The sequence below is a fragment of the Antrostomus carolinensis genome, unplaced genomic scaffold, assembly GCF_000700745.2.
Source record: "Antrostomus carolinensis isolate BGI_N321 unplaced genomic scaffold, ASM70074v2 scaffold3864, whole genome shotgun sequence".
NCBI classification, from domain to species: domain Eukaryota; kingdom Metazoa; phylum Chordata; class Aves; order Caprimulgiformes; family Caprimulgidae; genus Antrostomus; species Antrostomus carolinensis.
The window spans coordinates 25084-41916 of NW_010311360.1; positions in this window are offsets into that span (position 1 = coordinate 25084).

Here is a 16833-nt window from a genome sequence, read left to right on the forward strand (position 1 = left end):
CCAACATGCAACTTTCTTGCTGAAATTACAGACTTTTGCCTCCCATCCTGCCTACCAGGGATATAGATGGCACTTTCCTCTCTTCTTTGAAACAGCCCTTTGTACACTGAACACTTGCCATTCCTCTCCTCCATCTCATCTTGATTAGGGAAGTGTAATCCTTTTGGCCTTTTCTCAGAGGCCATTTTTGCTGCCTGGTCTTTTTTACTCACTTTGCTGTTTTTTCAGCTCTCCAGTCATCCAGTATAGAAGTAGTTCCCAAACAAACAATATACACCTGTGAGGCCTTCTCAGAGCTGACTGTAGACTGCAAGACAGTAATCATTCATTACTAGTGTTGTACAACTCATTTTTATATTCCTGCTAGGTTAGATCTAGGTGAAGCTATCTCTATGTCAGTAAACAGCCTGTATAGAAGTCCTCCTGATGTTAAATGACTTCTGAAAATTATGACTGTCCCTTCCAGGTACTGCTTCAATCCCTCTTTGTGTTTAAAAAAAACCAAAAAAATCCTAAAAGTTCCAGAGGAGTTTGCAGTGCACTTTAAGTTTTATGCATAAAGAGGGTTTCTTCCCCATCTGTTTTAATTTTCTTTTACTGAAGCGTTGGGGGAAAATGGATTTTATTCCATCCTAAGTAGCTTGTGCCTACATGTAATACTGACAAACTGCAGTACCACAGTGATTACAGCATCAAAGTGGGCTATCTGTACATTGCATGAAACATGAAATCACTACGCAATATCACAGTCAAAGCGAGTAAGCAACACATTCTTAACTACCAAGTGTCAAGTACTATCCACAAGAGCCAGACTTCAGTTATCCCTAACTGCTGGTGTCCAGAGTTCTAAAGACTTTCTCCTCAGGCAACTATTTCTCCGTATTTTCAGAAGGAAGGAAGAAATCAGCAAAAAACAAGACAAAAATATTACTCCTACAGGAGTTATCATGGAACCAAAATTTTATGAGGGACCTAATGGATTCTAATTTCTATTGTCCCTTGAGAAAAGCCCAATGCAAACTTTCTTATATACAGTCTAATCCACTCAACAAATGAAACATTCAATTTAATGGCCTCCGTTGCAGCCATGGAGATGCTTGTGCTGTTTTCTCCTTTTGGCATCAATACTGGGAGTAAGTAATGTTTGCAAAACTTATATTGTTAACACTTCAATAGTAGGTCCACTCACAGAGGACATGGTTCCAAAAATCAGCTGGAAAAGGTTTCAAAGTCCAAAGCTCTAACTCTTAAGCTCTGACTCAAGTGTTCTTCTCCACCCCACTAATTCCATCAGTTTAACTATTCAGTTCCAATTTAAAGATTAATTGTCCATAAGCACGCTATTTTTTATAGTTCAATTTTCCTGCTTGGTGAGTTCAAAACAGAGTATTTTATACTGTTATTTTACTGAGTGTAAAAGATTCTTTTGTGATAGCTCATCATTCTTGCAAACTGCAGTGCTTTGTCCCCCTTGCTGATTGATAGTGATAAAAGCTGTAACTTACAGACATGTCACAAATTAGTTGTTAAACTTCAAATGGCATCTTATGTTTAGCATGATAGTTCCATCATAGATACGATTTTGGGAAGCAATTGGCAACTTTGTGTTCAGTTTCAGATAACATAGGAGAAAGACATACTGTAGACAGACATACTTACTGTTCTCTGAAATCAGAGCTATTTAAGGTCTGTTACATTGAGCAACAGATTTGAAACACAAGAAACTTGCCTATTTCTAAAAACCTTGGCTACACAGCTTGCAGTTTATTGGTTAGTGATACTTTATTAACATGCAATTATGCTAAAGCCATGACAGACACTGCTTCTTCTGTGTAAATAGTGCATCAAAAGTGATCGCTGTTCCATTCAGGCACAGTGTGATAAGGCTTTAAAGAAATGCAAAAGAAATAAGATTTCTAGACAACCATAAAAACAGTGCATCACTTGCTTAAAAATTTTAGATAATATTTTAAATACATGCAGAAAGTAGATAACACAACCTTGTAATGATGGAATAATTATCAAGTAAACTTTGTGAAATTGTAAAGCTAATGGCATTGCACATTGAGCAGAGACTAAGCAAAAGAAGAAGCAATTGTAAAACAATTAACCTTGTTCTACTTCTGTAACTTTTTAAACTAATATTAAAAGCCACTTGCCATGTTAGACCTTTACAGAATAATGAAAGACTAGGAGGTATTATTCAACCAAGAGAGAGTTTTGCTTAACTGCGTATTCCCTTAGCACAATTTGTAATTATTGGAACCTACTTTGAGTTCAAAGAAAAATCTCATGCTGGTGTAAATAGCTTGTGAGATATTAGAGTTCAGTTACTGGTCAGGTTATACCTTGTTCGCACTGGTGTGTTTAACAACCACCCTTCATTTTAGATAGCTTTGAAAAATAGACATGTCACTGATTAAAGGGTGAATGCAAGTAGCTTAATGAATGAAGTGCTCTGGCTTGAGGGGCTCTATTAGTATTATACAGGAGCCAAGGTAGAGGGGAAGCAGTAAGCATGCTATTGTTTGACCTTGACCAAAGTGAAAACACCAATTTGGGAAGCTATGTGCACAAGCATAGATGAAACACATGACTAGTTGCAAGAAAACTTATTAGCAATTATTATTGTCAGACTTGGAAAAGCATTTCCAATACAAAGCACCTGTGTGTCCCTAGCTGGTCTCTTTTCAGCATCTCCCCTGATGACTTTGAGGAAAGAATAGATATAGCAGCCATATAAAAACTGAAAAAAAAGGAGGTACATAGATGACAACAAGATGAAGAAGTAGCAAGATAGTCTGAAGGACAAAGTCAGCATGACTATGATAAATTGGACAAGTGGTGCAAGAAGATGAAAGACAATAAAGAACAAGTGATTGATTTCCCATTGCTAAATCTAACACCCAGCTGCAAAACAAGGACCACAACCTCAACGACTGGAGTTTTGAGTTTCAAGTGCACCAGAACTAAATAGAAGTCCTTCTGACCAATACTTCAGTCCTTCTGAACCAAATAGTAGATAGTGACCAAAACCACTATCTACTACAGATGAAACTGTGTAGGTGTGCTGTATTTATGACAAGCTAAGGATTCTAGTCTGTTCTACTCAACACTGCAGAAAGCATGACTGAGTCTCCAGTTTTAAGCACTACACTTTAAGGAAGAGACAGAAAAATAAAGAAACAGTAAGACACCAAGCTGCTTGTTCTCATTACTATTCACATGGGAGGGTCAGCTTGTATGGCACCTGAAGGACTGGCTCCTAGTATACCAACCCCCCCTCCCATGCTTCACATTTCACTAGCAATGATCCAGCTCCATCTTCAGTCCCTGCTCTATCTCCCCTTCCCCCTCCTGTGCCTTTGATCTCTGCACAGGAATTGATAAGTTTTATTGTTTTCTTTTCAATTATTTTTTAAGTATGACTATCCTAATTGTACTTTCCAAACTGGAAATGTACATTGAAAGCAAAGTGTGTTATAATTCTAAATATAACAGGTTGACTCAGCCTGCTCAGATGATAAAAAGACTAGTGGCAGCAATACTGCTAACCAAAAATTATAGAGATTAAAACAATACCTGATGGTTTGGCCTTCTAGTGCTCAATCCTCAAAATGGTAGTAGTTTTATATGTTGACCCAATTAAGCAAATAGAAAAAAAAATCTTCCTAGACAACTAGAAATATAATTGGATTGCATACTACCAGAAAGATAGTTTTGTGTTTAAAATTTGACTAGCACTTCCCTTGGATTGATATTCATGCTGTATTCATCCAATCACTCAGTTCAAGTAAACAGCCTTGAGGAGGGATAAAAATGACCTAAGACACTCTGGTTCAAATATTTCGGTGCAATAGTTTCCCATTCAATTAGATTTTAATGCCTTGGGTCAAGTCTTGTATTGCACTAAGTTTTCTACACTGTTCTATACACGATCAGCATTGTAATAAACATCCTTTTCTTTGAATCTTATTCCATGGTATTTAATTAAAAAAAACCAAACAATAAACAACAAAAAACCCACACACTTTTCATGAAGCAGTGTTATATTAATTCTATGCAATAGTTTAAACTTCTTTTTTGCAAGAACAATATTGTGAACCTACATATTTCCTTACTGCATGGTTACTCTGCCAACTACTTAATTACAACAGCAAAGATAAATTTTAAAAAGTGAAATCTTGCATGCCATGTATTAATATTTTATGCTTTACATACTTCTTGGATATCTTGCTATTGAAAAGGAATGATCATTGCACAGAATGAAAATAATTCTTATTATGTCCTTTGTCTGGCTTTACTTGACATATCTACAACCACAACTGAAAAGTTTCAGTAAGTACTAGAGTTCACCACAGAGGAGAATTCTGCAGGGCCTTTCAATTAACTATATTCCTTTGAATTCACTGACGCCCATTGAGCCTGTGAAGTACAGCTAGAACAGATGTATAACATGCACTTCTCTAAACTATAATGTAACGGCAAATCCAGCTATTTCAGCATGCTGAAGTTTGAATTAACATGAACTACTGAACTACCTTCTAGATTTTTATTTATTTCATAGACTCCAGATCAATATCAGTGTCTAAAAATAAGCTGGTCCTTATTTTTAAGCAAGGGACAGGTTCACTCTACTCTTGTGTGGCTTGCATTAAATTTCCTACAGAATTCCAGAAGAGCTGAGTTTGAAAGTGATCTCTGGAGGTCACCTGTTTCAAACCCCCTGCTAAAGCAGGGACACCTGAAGTCAGTTGCCCAGGACCATGTCTGTACAGCTTTTGAACTATCTCCAAGGAGGGAGATTCTACAAACTCTCTGTGCAACCTTTGCCAGTGCTCAGTCACCCTCAGAGTAAAGAAGTGTTTCTTGATGTTCAAAGGGACCCTCTGGCTTTTCAGGTTGTGCCCATTACCTCTGGTCCTGTTACTGAGCACTACTGACAAGAGCCTGGCTCTGTCCTCTTTGCACCCTCGTATCAGGAGTATATAGACAATTATAAGATTCGGCCTGAGCCTTCTCTTCTCTAGGCTGAGCAATCCCAGCTCCCTCAACCTTTCCTTCAGCCCCTTCATCATCTTCGTGACTCTTTGTTGGACTGTCTCCAGTATGTCCATGTCTGCCTTGTGCTGTGGAGCCCAGACTGGACCCAACACTACTAGCTTCAAATAAGTATTTTTGCAGTACCAGTCAGCACTAGCAGATGTGACAGTCTCTTCTGCTACCATTTCCAATTTTTCCTATGCAAAAGCTACTTGTAATTTTCTAGTTTACCTTATGGTCTTCTCCTTTTACATAGTCATTTAGCACTTGAGCTAAGAAGCTGTACCAAGTTGTGATTGACACCACACAGTTCACAGTACCTGTATGCTGACCTTTTTTAAAAAAAGAAACCTCTTTTTTTGCATTAATAAGAACACAATCATTTTTCCATTACAGTTTTCTCTAGCAATATAGTGAGAAGTTAGTCATGTTTGCTGTCAGTCTTAAGTGAAGCTACATTTCACAGAAAGCTGTGCTGTGCTCAAGAACACTGGAGAGAGGTCAGGGCCTTCTCAAAAACCCATTTATAAGAATAGCTGAGAAAACAAAAAGAATCAGATACTGTGTAATAGCTAATTGAAACACTACTTCATTTTACAATTCTCTAATGAGGTGCACTAAAACAGTGGGACTGAAATAACTTTAGGCAATGGGACTGCCTCTATTAATCTACTTATAAGAAAGCTGTTCATTAATTAGGGTGGACAGAGCAATCAGGGTTGCTGAACAATAGCAATGCCAATTCACATTGTTGACAAGTATCTAATTAGAAATTAATGGCAGAAAACTGTGCAAATACATTTCCCCCATCTACCAGAAAAGCACATATCACAGGTGTGCCTAATGAGAGAAGCTAACACATCCATCTTCAAAATAGACCCAGGAATCAGTTTTAAAACCATTAACCCTTCATTACACATTAGACAATTAACTCAAAGCAGGTGCTTTGTTAAGACTGTCTCATTACTTTTGAGTCCTTCATAAACCTCAAGATTTTTAGTTACTTGAAGATTAGCACCCCCACACCAATAAAAAAAATTTAAAAACCCCAAAACAAAACAAAAAACAGCAAACAAAAAGCAAACCAAACACAAAAGCACAATCACCAAAAACCCAAGCAAATCCACCAACCCAAATTACTCAGGAGTTACCCAGCACTCTGACCAAAGACCTTCTGCAAGGAAGATTTTAAGAACTCCTCAGTGTCTCTTTGTGCAGTAGGGATAATACAGTGCAGTCCAACTTATTTGGGAGACATCTTATCTTGCTACCTTGGGACACTGTGCTACAAAAAACTACTTATGCAAGATTAACATAACTAGTTGTATGTGTGCTTAAATGTCTAGATTTGTTTGGCTTTTTTTTTATTATTTAGACTTTGAGAAAGTCAAATATCTGACAACAGTATTTTCTGTCATCCAGCTCAAGCAGGACATCGAAAACATTTACTTCACAGAATCAGCTTATGCATATGGAAGTGCTGATGCTCTTAAAACATTACAAATGAGGGGCTTGGTTGAAGCAAGCATATTGCAGTGCATAGCTTATCTTACCTCCTCAACATTTTTTTATTTTTTAATAACAATCCACATTTATTAATCTCATGCCTCCTAACATACCATGTGGAACTAGGTAATTAGTCCAACATCTTTCATAAGCTATGTTAATGAACACTAGCATCTCTTTTCATGCTTTGGGAGAAAATTCATAAGCAAAGGAACCAGAACTTTCAAAGAACATTGAGAAATTTATTTCCAAGACAATTCGTCTTCCTTCTCTGAAAACTCTTAAGACTGTCTTTCAGTCATGATATCCTAGAGAAGGAGGGAGACCTGGTCTGACCCCTTTGCATGTTTGTGTTTTGCGGGCATGGCTGGGCTGGACTACTCACCTTTGGGGACCAGAGAGGTATATTTATTCCCTTGGTGTATGTTATGCTTACCAAACAGGGCAGGGATCTTTGTCCTTCTGAAGCCCTAGACACTGACAAAGGCAAGGTCTAACTGGAAAATAGTATATATTAACAGTGCCCATGGCTTCAGGATAGTCTGAAATACATCTTGCTTGCTGAGACTCTTGAAGTATGTTTCCCCACACACTGCTAATGGTCTGCACTTGTGGCGAGTAAGACTGGCACTATCTTGATCCCTCTCCTGCTTTGTTCCTGTGACAGGTTAAGCTCCACAGCAAACACAGACAAGGGTATAACACACCTGTGATGAAGCACCTGAAGAGTTTTGTAGATCCTTTGGACTAGATAGCTTTTTGTTGCCATTTTTTTTTTATATATACAGATGTTTGGATGCTCTGCCCCAGAAATTTGCAAATTTGCTTCAGTTCTGTGCTCCAGTTTCCTAAACTGAACAAGAAAGGGATAGTTTGTTTGGTTTTTAAACTAAACTCTTCTTTTTAGACTACCTAGTAGATGGCTGTCTAGCGAGGCATCTGAACTCTCACATTCAAGAAAGATGAAATTAAGGCAGGGTCTGCAACCCACAAGCTACGCAGAGACTTTCAGTACAGTTGCCTAAACACAACATACTGTCTTGCTGTGAACAATCAGAATCTCAGATACTCAAGCAAACTCCTATTTTACTACTTCTAATCTTCAAGAACTTGACCTAGAAAGTGAAAACAGATTTGGCTCTTCCCATGTGTAAAATCCTTTTAGATATAAGGGAATGGCAATGTGAAACATTCTCTTGAAGGACCTAGTATTACACTCAGAAGGTGTCTTCAGTGCAGTTTGACTCATGATCTTCAGTCTTCCAGAATATATTTCTAGTAGTGCAACAGGCTGTTTTCACAGGCAGAAGCAGCCTGTTGTACCCCAAAGGAAGGACAGCGCTAAGGCCAGATTCTGGAAGTGCCAGGGAAAGGTGGCTGGTCCTCACCCATGTTTTGGAGGTGGTCAGACCAGCTGCCTCCAACTGTCCCACATAGTACCCAACTGCAGTAGCACTCACCTGGTTGGTCTTGAACCCTTAGCTTAAGTACTGGATTTTTCTCTACCTGGAGGAAAAAGCTGTCAAGCTGGATAGCTTCTCTGCACCTGGAGACCAAACCACTCTGCATTAGCCAAGTGCTACTTGTACTGTGAGTAACCACAATTCAGATTTCACAGCTTTTTACCTTGCTTTCAGAAGCTTACAAAAGGGAGACGCTGAGCTTTCCAGCACTGTTTTAAGACTTATTTATACATCAAGGCCAATAAGTTAGTGCACCCTTTTGGTGTTTTGCAAATCTTTTGCTGGGTACAGAACACAGTGACCTCCTGTCCTGGCACTGATACTTGGTTAGAAGAGAGCTGATACGGACTTGTCTCCTGTTCTTTGAAGTTAAGCTGAGAAAGACAGGAAACCCATGTTTTCCTTAATACTGTAGCCCATGCTGCTTCATCCTTGAAATTAAAGGTGCAAGAGGAGGCAGAGAACATCAGAAGAACATCAGGCAGACCACTAACTGTGAATATGGTCTCATCAATTTATTTTTTGTATTAATATGAATATTTCCCTCTGAGTGCCATACAGCTTTACTTCATTATTTGCAGCTAACTGTGATGCAGCTAGAATATAATGATTCCTCACTGTAAATTAGATGCTATTATATGAGTTGTTTCAGATTGGCATCTTGACATTAAGAGATAGTTATATTTTTAGAAATAGCCAGGAAATTTGTTCTTTTACTTCAGAAACTGTAAGCAAAATTTTGCTCTTTCAAAACGCATACATTCATGAATGAATAAACAAGCCAATTTCCCCATGGACACGCATCATTTATTAAACATCCTGGAGAATCTGATCCTTCAATCCCTGTCACGCAAAAGTCCCATGGAGGCCAGTAAGGTCATTCTCAGAGCTACAGGATTGGGCCTTTGCATTTGATAGCCTGCAAGCAAGCAAACAACTATTTCGCTGACTATACTGAATCTGCTGTCTTGAAATATCCTGAGTTTCCAATAGTGACCTTTGGATAAGCCCTCACTGCTGATCTGTCCCAACAATTTGGCAGTAACCTCCAATCTCAGCATTTCAGAATTGCAAGTAGATATTGAGAAGATGATCTGCCTCTCTGCAGTATGAGAGTATGGTATATTTATCTCAGAGAACAAGCTCATCCTAAGAAAAGGGCACATCTAGGAACAGCTAAGAAAGAGGTAGAAAAATAAGAAAAGGAAGGGAGCTAACACTAAAAGGTGATGGAGAACAAAAGAAAGAGAACATGATCCACAGTCAGATACAGGACTAGTGGTGCTGCCCCATACAGCTGTTGTTGGGTACAAACTGTGGACTAGGGTGAAAAAAGGGTGTGTAGTTATGCCTGTTCCTGCACGTAACCAGTCTGACACTACACTGTCAGCTACTACTATCAGGAGCAGTGGTAACCAAGCAAGTTTTTCTGTGCCCACATGCATGATCTGCTGTATTCCCTTGCATCCATTTATAGTGGAATATTTGCACATTACATTAATGTGATAATAGGAATAGAATTGGGATAATTATTTTCTTTCCCATTAAGTCTTTATGTACTTCTGAAAATGCTAACAGGGATCTGCATAGTTAACATAACTTTCCAGGCAGCACGCGCTTCACCTAACGTATTCAGGTGACCTAGTACTGATCTTGAACAAAGACCAGTAGTGTAAACATGGTCAAATGTATAAAGCTTCCTTCAGAGTACCTAAGGTAAGTAAATTCTTCATAGAGGCAATGAAGACTTAAGGGCTTCTGAAGAGTACTTCAAAGTCCTTCAGCAAGTCACTGCCTGTGGAAGTGATCTGAAAAGCCCCAGAGGTCATGAAGGACGGCAAGCTGAATGTGAGCCAGCAGCACACCCTGGCAGCACAGAAGGTTATATAGCAATCCTGGGCTGTATTATCAGAAGCTCGGTCAGCAGATCAAGAGAAGGGATTATCCCTCTTTGCTAAGCACTCATTAGATTGTGTTTAGAACATTGTGCACAGATTTGGGCCCCACAATAAAGGAAAGGCATCAGTAAACTGGAATGAGTTTAGGAATGACCAGGATGGTCAGGGCTAGAGCACTCCTGCCCTGTGAAAAGAAGTTGAGGGAACAGAGCTGGTTCAACCCGAAGACAAAACAGCTCCAGGGTCATCTAAAGTAGTCCCTCAGTACCTATGAGGTTACTCCATAAATAAAGCCACACTGATTATACTAGTGCACAGTGGGAAGGCACCAGGCACAAAGAGAAGCGACAGGCACAGACTCGATGCAAGAAGAAATTTTTTCATCTTGAGGACAGCCAAGCACTGAATCAGGTTGACTGGGGAGGCTGTGCAGGCTGTGTCTGAAGGTTTTGTAGGCTGGAAAACCCAGAGCAACTTGATTTGATCACACAACTGACCCTGCTTGGAGAAGGAGGCTGGACAAGAGACCTTCTGAGGTCCATCCCAGACTCAGGTATTGATCCTACAATCCCCTTTACCCACAGTCCCTGCTCTCAATGCAGTCTTCTGTAGATGTCCATAAAACACGAACTGACTTTGAAAGGCAACAGGACTCAAATTCCTCCTCTTCCCAGCAAAGCACCTCCAACTCCATGTAGCAGTCCTGCTACTTGTTCGCTTGAGGTCCACTCAAGCTGGCAGCTCATTTCCTTCTGTGTGCACAAATGGGTCTCTAGCCTAATGACTGTGGTGTCTCTTTGAAGCTCAGAGCTGTGGATCTAGGAACAGAAGGGTCTCAGGTCCAGACTTCCCAGACAAGAGGTGGGCAGAAACAGCAACAACACCACTGACTGTTGCAGTGTTGGGTATGAGCTGAACATACCTGTGTCTCCAGCAAAGCTGAGAGAGTAAGTGGACTTTAGATCTACCTCAAAAGCAAACTTGGCCATTAATGAACAAAAAGAATACCCAAGTTTGCCTCAGCACCTGAAGGGAAGGGCTCTGTTGGACTTGAGGGATCATCACTGCTGGATTACATTGTGCATGGGCAGTTTGAAGAGATTTCTTTGACACAGGAGCAAGCATTTCACCTAAAATGGACTTATGCCCCTTTGCAGGCAATCTGTAGCTTCCAGTGAATTGAGGTGGGGGAGTTGTCAGAATTCAGTACTTACAGCACAGTAGAGCTTTAAGAAGAAAGAAAAAAAACCTCAGGATTATATTTAGCAAGTGAGCAATGAAGCGAAATGGCATAGCAAATGCTGACGGTGGTGGTGAGGCTGTGGGGGTGGGAGGGAGGCGTGAAAACTGGCAAGAGCTTCATGAGAACGAGTTTTGGTATTTCAGTTTAAGAGGTAAAGACTAGATGCACTGCAGCAGGTACTGAAATTCCAGTTCAGCAGAAATTTAAACATCATCTGAGCTTTCTCCCATCTCCCACCTCTCTGTCTTGTTTGAAAAATATTTACAAGGGGGTGAAAGGCAACCTTCAGACATGTCGCCATAGTTGTGTGCTGATGCTTCCTCTAAATATGAGTTTGCTGAAGCACTAAACTACATTCTGCTGTAGTATGGCATTATGGCTTCTGCTCAGCAAAAGCTGTTTCCATTCTTATTTCAGACCCCTGCTAGCATTGGCATCTGGCTCTCAGCTACATGACTTTTTTGCCCTCCATCTCTGGAGCAGAGTAAAGCAAACACTCTCAGAAGTCCAGCTTTGGCTGGAAAGAGAAGACTTTGGTTTTGTAGCTCAGAGCCACCTAGTCGGCAACAATACAGAAGCGATTTAAGAAGCCTGATGATTCCAGGCTATATTTGGGGTGCTGCAAATCTTTTTATGTTTAGTCATCATTCATTATGTGTTTCTTGCTGGATCCACTCAGAGTTCCTTGGTGCATAAATTAGTGCCGACAATTTGCATTTTATTTCCCCCTCCTCTTTCCCAACTTTCACTCTGCACTTGTTTCAATAGTCCTGCCACCTGCAGGTGTGTGAGAGGCCTGTTTAAAACCCAATTGCCCTTGGATACTAACATGAATAAGTCACTATGGACAGCTCTTCAGTGGTGGCAGGAAGCCACCCTTTTTGACCTTCTCCATGCAATGGAGTGGCAAATCCAGTTTGTCTTACAGAGGGAGAAACTTGGTTATCCTAAATGTAGGAAACTGATTGCACAGAGATATGTGCTGGAGTAATAATTTGTATTTAATAGCAGTAAGCTCAAAACAAAACGTCTGAAACTTCTAAAAAAAACCCAAAAAACCCCAAACAAACCAAAAAACAAAACCCACCAACATCTGCAGTTACGCTATACATACAATCAGCAACCAGGTAACACTGTTTTGCCTGCTTGGACCATCATCTTGTGGCATTTAAAAATCAAATGAAGTCAACAAAATACGCAAATGTTCAAAAAAATCTAAAAAGCCCAGTTTTGTCTTCCTTTTCTTCTCTTTCCTTTTGTTATTACCAACTATGCTATTTTCCCTTGCATTTTTCTTCTTTTAAGTGAAACTTCTTTTATATGCTTACCTTAGATTTATTTTGTCTGTAAAAGAAAAACAAACAAACAAACAAACATGATTTTTTACTGAGCTTCTTCAATTCGCACATTGTTTTTTCACAAGGTCTAAGCTAATCACCATGCAGCTTTACTTCAGACTACAGGTTGTGTAGTTCTGGATGTGCCCACCCATGAAATAACCTCATGCCAGATCCAGCAGCAAAAATTACTTCCAAATTCTATTTGCCTAAAGGCCTGTTTGCTTTGGCATCTATGCTGACTTGCACTGGTGGCTTGGCTAATGGCCAAAGAGAAGATAAGTTTTGGGTTTGTTTTTTTTTTTTTAAATCATTCCCAAAAGCATCTGTTCTGGACACTTCTGGAAATAAGCTCCTCTGCACCGTCCGAGTGCAACTGTACACATCACATTTAAAGGTAAACAGTTCATTCCAAGAAGAGACTGCTGAAATACATCTTTGAATCACAATACAACACGGGCTCTGAAAGACAAGGAATTAGAAGACCTACTAAAGAACCAATAATGACATTGTTGATAGACATGTGCAAGAAGCAACTAGAAAAAAAAGAAGGCTGTATGCAAACAGTGATTTGTTAATCTAGAAGTCTGTGACTGAATCAGCAAGAGCAGATTTACTAGTTAGATTTCTTAAGTATTCCCTTCCTTCCAGCTTTTTTATATTTCTAATATGCAACACAGTTTCGAAAATTAAAGACAAAAGTTTTAAGTAAACCTGTGCATTTCATGTTTTTTGATACAATTTTAATCAAGTAGCAAAAATTTATAGAAAAAAAATCAGCTGAAAGAAGAGAAAGTAATGAAAACAAAACCCAGAAGGAAGAAACAGTTCTACAAATTCAGCCTTGAAATAAGATGCCTTCTCATAGCTGTGAGGATAATTAGACATTGAAAGAGCTTATCTGGTAGGTGGTAGACTCAGCAGAGACTGGAATCTTTAAAGATTAAATATCTAAGATCATTCAATCCAACATGGGGGAAAGGACCCTAGGGTCCATAACTTCAAAGAGAAAAAAAAAAAAACTAAACAAACCAAAACAGACTAGATGAGCAGAATAGTCTCTTTTGACCACAGAGTCTGTGAACATATAGATATCCCTATATATTCCCTCCTCCACTAACCAAGCAGGGTTAGTGAAACATTTTCAGAAGGAAACCAACAGTTTCAGACACATGCAAGGTGGCAGGGAAATGAGCCTTCCCCTTCTCCTGAGCTTTGGTTCATGCTGTCAGCCAGGAGCTTGCAGCCTCCATAAACCCACAGATAGATCTACCCTTGCTTCAGGCACCTATATGCAGGGAACAGAAGACTCACCCAATCTGTGTCATTGGGTGGCCATACTCCAGGGCTTTCATTTGACACCTTCCTCTGCCAAGACAATCAGCTGGCTGGAGGCTGCATTGAGTAGGTCAATGTTGTGAAAAACTACAAGATTCACATTTCTCGTGTACCTGATTTGAGAACAAGCTAAATACCATGTTTAGGAGCAGAAAACTGTTTTCCCAAGGCACCTTAGCCTCCAACTAAATGAGATGACTTTTTTTACTTTTTTTTTTTTTTATTTTTTTTTATTTTATTTTTGTTAGGCTCCAGCATAGTTCTCCTGCTCACACAATCGGCATATGCCATCTCACCACCTTCCCTGATGTTTTGGAAGCCCTGAGCACTGGGAACAGTCACACTTGCTCTTTGCCTTCAGCAAGTTTCTTTTCCGGGGCTAATGAAATTAGCATTGGGCACAGATTAGGTCACCTGAGGGAAACAGGATAGCTTAAAGCTCAGCAGTAGTCAGGTGAGCCAATTTATAGGTTTTTGTCATTTAAGACCTGAAATTTTTTTATAAGCTGCAGGTTTGGTTTTCACTCTAGCTTTCTCACAAATCATGAGTGCAGTAGCAGAAGGAAAGCATAATGGTATTCTTATGAATCATTCCCCTGTTCTGCTTCATCTCTATTTGTGTTTAACATATGACATTAAAGCCTCTTGAGAGTGTCTAGAATCACAGAGCAAATGACAATAATGTCTTATCAAACAGTCTCCTGGGTATATAAATAACATGTTTCATACAAGTCTTCCCATAGAATACATTTACATAACTTTAGAAAAAGCCCACGACGATTTACCTGCCTTGCACTGTTCTTCAAAACAGTAAAAATGTATTCAAGATTCTCAGGAAAATGAATATGTGAAAGATTTACATGCTGTGAAGCTACTCTTGTCCTGGAGCTACTTGGGACCTAAAGATATTTTTTTTTCTCTCATTTTTTTTTTTTTTTCCTCTCTCCTGTCTTTTTACTACTTTGGAGAAGGGCCACTGTCAGGTTCAGGTTTTACATTCTTCACAGATGCAGTCACCTCAAGATTCCACTTTCTTTTCAATCTGTATCCCTCCCCAGCACATCCCCAAGCAAGGGCAAGAGTTCACAAAAGCTTGTGTGGCGATCAAGCCACCATTTCAGCAAGGACTGACTAAATACAGCAAAACACTTTTGTGTCAATGGTAATAAAAAGCTCTTTAAAACAGAAGCCGATTATTTTGCATCAGTTCCAAAGAGTGTTATAGGGATACATATAATTTAACTACCTTTAACACTAGACTATCTTATTGCCTCAACATTTTTGTGGCTCCTCTAGGCCATACTGCTGCTGGACAACTGGCCAGTCTTTCCACAGCAAGATGAAGGCCTCTACAAGCCAGCCCATCAACCTATTTCAGATTCAGCAATTGTACTGGGTTTCTGTGGCAAGGTTTTGATGGTGGGAGGGCTACAGGGGTAGCATCTTGATGAGGAGCTGCTAGAAGCTTCCCCTATGTCCAACAGGGCACATACCAGCCGGCTCCAAGACAGAACTGCCACTGGTCAAGGCCAAGCCAATCAGCAACTGTGCTAATGCCCACTGTCTCCCATGAGAGGGACCCCACGCTGATGCAGGAGAAGGATTCCTCCCGCTGAGAAGGAAGGAGCAGTAGAAACAATGTGTGATGAACTGATCCCAACCCCTATTCCCTGTTCCCTTGTGCCGCTGAGGGGGAGGAGGTGGAAATTGAGAGAGAAGTTAAGCCTGGAAAGCAGGGAAGGGTAGGGGGAGGTGTTCTAGGATTTGGTTTTATTTCTCATTATCCTCTTGTTAATTTATTATTAATTTAATAAATTAAAATTAGCTTTCCCCCCCCCCTCCAAGTCAAGTCTGTTTTGCCTGTGCCAGTAATTGGTGAGTGATCTCTCTCTGTCCTTATTTCAACCCACAAGCCTTTTGTTATATTTTTCTCCCCCCCCCGCCGCCCAGTTGAGGAGGAGGGTAATAGAGTGGCCTTTGGTGGGCATTTGGCATCCTGCCAGGGTCAACCCACCACAGAAACTAAAGACTAGTAAAAACTGTTTGATAGTCTGTGCACTTTTCAGTGACAAATCAATCCCAAGAGTTGTAAAATGGCTGCAAATTTCTTGGGGAAGCTACAGAAGTGTTCAACTTATAGCTGCTGTGAGTTAGGAGGAAGATCTATGTAGATTGCTGGAGTCTCTATTCTTAGTTCTTGTATTCTTGGTAAAAAATTACTTGCAACTGTCTTGCTTACCTAAAACTGAAATTATGCTGCAAGAGAATAGTGGTGATTAAAACTTCCCCATGTTCTGCATGCCACTGAGGGACATACAGGGGTGGAGGTAGGCACCATGTGAACTGGTGGGCTCTAATCTGCTGAAGCTGCCCCACTGCCATGCAGCTGGTAGCAGACCACCACCTGCTCATACAGCAGAGTGCATTGCTAACAGCTGCTGGGTGGCTTGATGTTTTTTCCTGTTTCGTCCTTCACCTTAAGGGCTTAAAGGGAATTTTATTTTGTGGGCAAACATGGTTCTTGTTGCTGTTGAAGGGAAGACAAACGGTGTTTTGCTTCTGTGGGTCTGGGATACAAGTACATCAACTTAGGGACAAATAAACCAAAGTGGTGCAAGCTCTGTGATTTTTTTTTAAGGTCATGGAGATCACTGAGCTTGATGAGTAGAGGCATTTAAAAAAATAATTTAAAAAAAGCAGCATTCAGCAAAAGCATGTTATAGTTGTGAAGAAGTGATGAAGAAGTGACCAGTCCTCAGGGAGTGGAAGCAGCTAAGGGACTTTGACTGGGAAAGCAGAGGCTTCCCGGAGGAGGATGTCTACTCAGTGTGACAAAGAGTATCCTTCTTCCCCACCCCACATATTTAGTCATCCTTTTCAGGGAGCTGCCTTTGGGGCTCTTGCCAAAGACAATGTCCCAAGAGCTCTGATATGAGGCTCTTGTGGTGGGCTGATCCTGTCTGAATGTCAGGTACCCACCAAAGCTGCTCTATCACTCCTTTCTT